This window comes from Hyla sarda, unplaced genomic scaffold (genome assembly GCF_029499605.1).
Source record: "Hyla sarda isolate aHylSar1 unplaced genomic scaffold, aHylSar1.hap1 scaffold_322, whole genome shotgun sequence".
In the NCBI taxonomy this organism is placed as follows: domain Eukaryota; kingdom Metazoa; phylum Chordata; class Amphibia; order Anura; family Hylidae; genus Hyla; species Hyla sarda.
Genome location: NW_026609955.1, coordinates 75505 through 81312, shown reverse-complemented (window position 1 = coordinate 81312; position 5808 = coordinate 75505).

The window sequence follows — 5808 nt, the reverse complement described above, 5'->3', positions numbered from 1 at the left end:
ATGTCCCACGACGTGTTCTGCAAGAAAATGCTGGCGGATCCCGGCTGATACCCTTGGAATAGCAACGTTCGTGTCCGGAATCTTCTATATCACCTTTCCCACCATTGGAACCTGTAGAAGATACTGGGAGGTGGTGAAAACGGCTAGTCGCGAATCCCCTTTCTCTCGCTTTGTGGGCAACTGCCTTATTCAAAGAGAGGAGAGGCGGGTGACTGTCTAAATGCGAAACCCACACACCCCAGGCACGGACATCTCGACCTTCCTGAAGTGCTTCTGCACAGTGGTGAGGGAGCCCACCCGCATCCTGAACTGCCTAGGATACTGGACCTGCAAGTGGTCTGTGGTCGTCAGACTGAACAAGAACCTTGCTTCTCCAGATGGACTACAGCACCTGCCACCGACATTCTCCTTGGGCAACTCCGCAGGACTTATCTTCTACCCGGACATGCCGCAGACCTGCAGGAGATGTGGCAAGATGGGCCACGAGGGCAAGGACTGTAAGGAGGATGCCTGCAGGTTTTGCCGTGTGACAGGTCACACGACCAAGGATTGCCCCAAGAGCAAGATCTGCAACCTCTGCGGATTGGCAGCCCACAGCTACAAGGACTGCCCCCAGAGGGAGAGAACATGGGCATCTGTGGCAGGGAGAGCACCGAAGCCAGCCCCAGCTCCGGAGCCAGCAGCACGGATGGCCAAGCCGTCCCGTCCCTCCCCAGCCCCTCCCGCCCCATCCCCTGCCCCTCCCCTGCACCCCACCCCGGCTTACCCCTGCCCCGCCCACCTCTGCCCCGTCCTCCCCTGCCCGGGCACTCTCTCCTGCCCCCCCGCCCCACCCAGCCTCCTTTCTTTCCTGGCCCAGCAGCACCTAACCCCCCTCCAGCTGCTGGTGCCCGCTCTTTGGAGGATTTTCCTGTGCTTCCTCCCCCAGGTACCAGAGGAAGAGGAAAGGAAGGGACAATGCATCAGCTGAGTCCCACAAGAGAAAGATCATCGAGACCTGCGAGACCCCTCAAGCTTCAGATGAAGAGGAGGAGATGGAGCAGGCCCAAGTGGAGCAGGTCCATGCAGAGCAAGTCCAAGCTCAGTCTATGGAGGAGCTGCTGCAGGTCCCAGAGGTCAAAGAAATCCTAGACACTCCGGCCAACCCGATCTACGACGAGTTCTTAGAAGGGCGCTATGAGAAGCCACAGGAGCTGACAGGCACCAGAGAAGAGGACCCGCCCGACCAGAGTGGTAACTAGTATCTGAACTAACCTCTCTTTTTATTCCCATGGCTGATCTTAACATCTTTTGCATTAATGTGAGGAGTATTAGAGCTAGGTTTAGATTTCAGACTGTCCTTACGTTCTTAGATTCTCAGAGGTCTGGTGATTACATGCTGCAGGAATGTGCTTTGTCTGCTTCTAGGTCTTACAACCATCTGGCCAGGCAGTGGTCTCACGGCCCTTCCTACTGGTCTGGTGGGGGTGACAGTAGGTCTGCGGGGGTGGCCATCCTTATCAGGGGAGGTAACTTTGCACTTGATTCCGTCTGGGAGCTCGTCTGTGGCAGACTTCTGGTCGCAGACGGTTTCTGGGCGGGTGAGCCTGTGCGGCTCATCAGTGTGTATGCCTCCCCTGAGAGTAATGCTCTCCAGGCCCTGCGGGCTCAGCTCGCCACCACTAGGGCAGTAGTGTTGGGTGGTGACTTCAACTGCCCCATTGAGGTGGACGGGGGCAGTTCTGGCACATCCGCCAACCTGGACGTGACGTCTAAGCTGCTGATTGAGATGGTGACAGAGGCATCCTTGCCGGACTTTGTTGGGTCCATTGGGAACGGCTCCGTAAACTATACGTGGAGCCGCCCCGATGACTCGCTCTGTTCTCAGATAGACTTCATCTTCACTTCGAGAGCAGTCAGAAAGGTGTCGTACTCTATGGTCCCCTGCTTCTTCTCTGACCACAGGGCCATTCGATTTTGGGGGACTCTGGGCCATGGATTCCAACCTGGCCCAGGCTCCTGGAAGTTGAATTGTGCCCTGTTGGAGCAGAGGGAGGTCATGGAGGAACTTAGGGATGCGTACCTTGTAATGTCAAATGTCTGTTTAACTGCATCAGCGATTGGTGGGAATATGTTAAAGTCGAGTTCCGTTGTTTCTTTCAGAGAACAGGCGTGTGCGAAGAAGTGGGACTTCAGGAAACTGCAGCGCGAGCTGCGGTCCCTGCAGGACCTGCTGCAGTGTGGCTGGGACGTCAGGGAGGAGCTGGAGGAGACCAAAAAGAGCTTGAAAATGCACTTTGAGGAGGACTCCAAGCGAATCGTCTTTTTTTCCAAGGTGGAGAACCTGGAGAAGGGTGAGAAGTGTAACTCTTTCTTTTACAGGAAGCTCCATGCTGGCCACACGCCCCTGACTGAGCTACGAGATGAGGCCGGACACATGAGGAGGGGCAAGGAGGTTGTGGTGGGGTTCGTCTCCGACTTCTACTTCGAAGCAGCCGAGAGGTTCCTGTCAGGTATCACTAACGTTGTTGATCCCGCAGGTTCCGCGGCTAAGGACAATCCCTTGAAGGTGGGGGAGCTGCTCTCTGCCGCTAAATCCTTTAAGCCCGTTAGGACCCTGGGCAGTGACAGTCTCCTGGCCGAGCTCTATGTAGCGCTGGGTGACCTGATCTGTCCAGACCTGTTGGAGGTGTACGAAGAGATGGTGGTGGGGGGCAGAATGCTTCAGTCGTTGAGGGAAGGGATGATCACGATCTTGTATAAGTTGGACTACAAGATCCCCGCCAAGGTGCTGGCCAACAGGCTGAAATCTGTCATCGGGCAGATCGTCCATACTGACCACACCTGCAGCATTCCTGGTCGCAGGATTGCTGACAGCCTTGCCCTTGTGAGAGACACGGTCCATTACATCCAGGACAGCGGGGGCCGCGCCGCCCTGGTCAGCATAGATCAGGAGAAGGCGTTCGACCGTGTCTCCCACGCATTCATGGACAGGGTTTTGCGCAGGCTAGGTCTGGGGAAGATGTTTTGCTCTTTTTTTAACGTCATGTATTTTGATATTTACAGCACGGTGTTGGTGAACGGCTGGAAGACTAACCCCTTTTCCATCTTTTCAGGGGTTAGACAAGGCTGCCCTCTTTCACCTCTTCTTTTTGTTTGTGTTCTAGAGCTCTTCGCTGAGAATATCCGGCAGAATGGAGAGATCAGCGCACCAGGACCAGATCACTACGGGGTCAAGTGCTCGCTCTACATGGACGACGTGATCGTCTTCTGTGCTGACCAGCGTTCAGTGACTGCACTCGTCCAGACCTGCAAGGACTTCGGCAGAGCTTCGGGGGCAAAAGTCAACTGCAGGAAGTCGGAAGCCATGCTCTTCGGGTTATGGCACCTGGCTTCTTCCGCCCCCTTCCCATTTACTGTTAAGCCGGACTTCATTCAAATTTTTGGAGCCTGGTTCGGGAAGGAAGGAGTGGCCCTTAAGTTTTGGCAAGACCGACTAGGAAAGATGAACTCTAAGATCGGACTGTGGAGCTCCAGAAAGCTCTCTATTGAAGGCAAAGCACTTGTCCTGCGGAGTGAAGTTTTGCCTGTGCTCCAGTATACCGCACAGGCCTGGCCTCCCCATACCACCGTTTGCAAGGCCATCACTCGGACAGTGTTTCGCTTCATCTGGGGCAAAATGGACAGAGTCAAGAGGACTGTGATGTACAAGGAGCCCTGCAAGGGTGGGAAGGGAATACCCGATATCCCCACTCTGCTGAGGGCCTCCTTTGCATGTGTCAGCGTGCAGCGGACTCTTGTTGAAAAGACTGGCTCAGCAGGCCGGTCCATGTCTCGCTTCGCTTGTTTCTCATGCCCCTCTGGAGACAGCTGGGCTGGGACAGCTCCATCCCTTACAACTGGAACGCTCCCTGGTTCTATAGGGATGTTGTCCGGTTTGTGAGGGAGCACCAGCTGGAAGGACTGAAACCTGACCTATGGAAGCCGAAGACAATCTACAAGCTCATCCGAGCTAAGGACTTGACTGAGCTGGTTCCGGGACTCCCCGCAGCCACTGCAGACAGTTTGGACTAATGTGGCCTCAAAGCGGCTTACAAATGGACACAAGGACTTGTCGTGGATGGCCGTCAAGGGAGGACTCTCTCTCGACTCATTCATGCATGCCCGCGACCTGTGCAGAACCCGGTACTGCCCCCGGTGCCCCTATGTGGAGGAAACATCTTTGCACGTGTTTTGGCAGTGCCCCTTTGCACAGGGTCTGTTACATAGTTACATAGTTAGTACGGTCGAAAAAAGACATATGTCCATCAAGTTCAACCAGGGAATTAAGGGGTAGGGGTGTGGCGCGATATTGGGGAAGGGATTGGATTTTATATTTCTTCATAAGCATTAATGTTATTTTGTTCTAGGAATGTATCTAATCCTGTTTTAAAGCTGTTAATTTTTCCTGCTGTGACCAGTTCCTGAGGTAGACTGTTCCATAAGTTCAAAGTTCTCAGGGTAAAGAAGGCGTGTCGCCCCTTGAGACTAAACTTTTTCTTCTCCAGACGGAGGGAGTGCCCCCTCGTCCTTTGGGGGGGTTTAACCTGGAACAGTTTTTCTCCATATTTTTTGTATGGGCCATTAATATACTTATATACGTTTATAATATCCCCCCTTAAACGTCTCTTCTCAAGACTAAACAATTGTAACTCCTTTAATCGCTCCTCATAGCTAAGATGTTCCATGCCTCATATTAGTTTTGTTGCGCGTCTCTGCACCCTTTCCAGCTCCACATTGTCCCTTTTATGTACAGGCGACCAAAACTGAACAGCATATTCCAGGTGAGGCCGTACCAATGCTTTATAAAGGGGGAGTATTATGTCCCTGTCCCTTGAGTCCATGCCTCTTTTGATACATGACAATATCCTGCTGGCTTTGGAAGCAGCAGCCTGACATGCATGCTATTCTGTAGTCTGTGATCTACAAGTACACCCAGATCCTTCTCTACCAGTGACTCTGCCAGTTTAATTCCCCCTAAGACATACGACGCATGCATGTTATTAGTACCCAGATGCATAACTTTACATTTATCCACATTGAACCTCATTTGCCAAGTGGATGCCCAGTCTATCCAAGTCATCTTGTAACTTATGCACATCCTCTATAGACTGTACCATGCTACAAAGCTTGGTGTCATCTGCAAAGATAGAAACAGAGCTGTTAATACCATCCTCTATATCATTGATAAATAAATTAAACAACAGCGGGCCCAGTACTGAACCTTGGAGTACACCACTAATTACCGGGGACCCTGGAACATGAACTCAGAGACTGTGTACCCAGGAACTGCCTATCGTACCATTTGGTGCAGGACGCGTTTCGGCCGTAGAACAAGGCCTTAGTTATACAAGGGATATAGTACACAAAGACCTCTTTTTGTATGTGGGTAGGCGGACATGACGTCACGGAACACACCTCAGGTGCGTCCCACCCACATGCAAAAACCCTTAGCAACCGCTACTGCAATACATTGTGAAATCATAGAAACATGACAGATATAAACACTAGTTAGAAACACATATCAAATGTATAGACAGTATTAAAATAAATATGAGGAACAATACCTTTATTACGTTAAATGTTTTTTCTTTTTAAAAAACGCATTAACTTTTTTACTTTTATTTCTATACAATAGTAAAAAGATATACCGCATATCCTAAGTACACATACATAAAAAAATTTTTTTTTACATATATATATATGTGAGTGCATTGCGGGATAATGCTATTGCACGGAACCGGAGCAAATCGGACAGTACGAAACAAACTTAAATATGTTAATAAATGC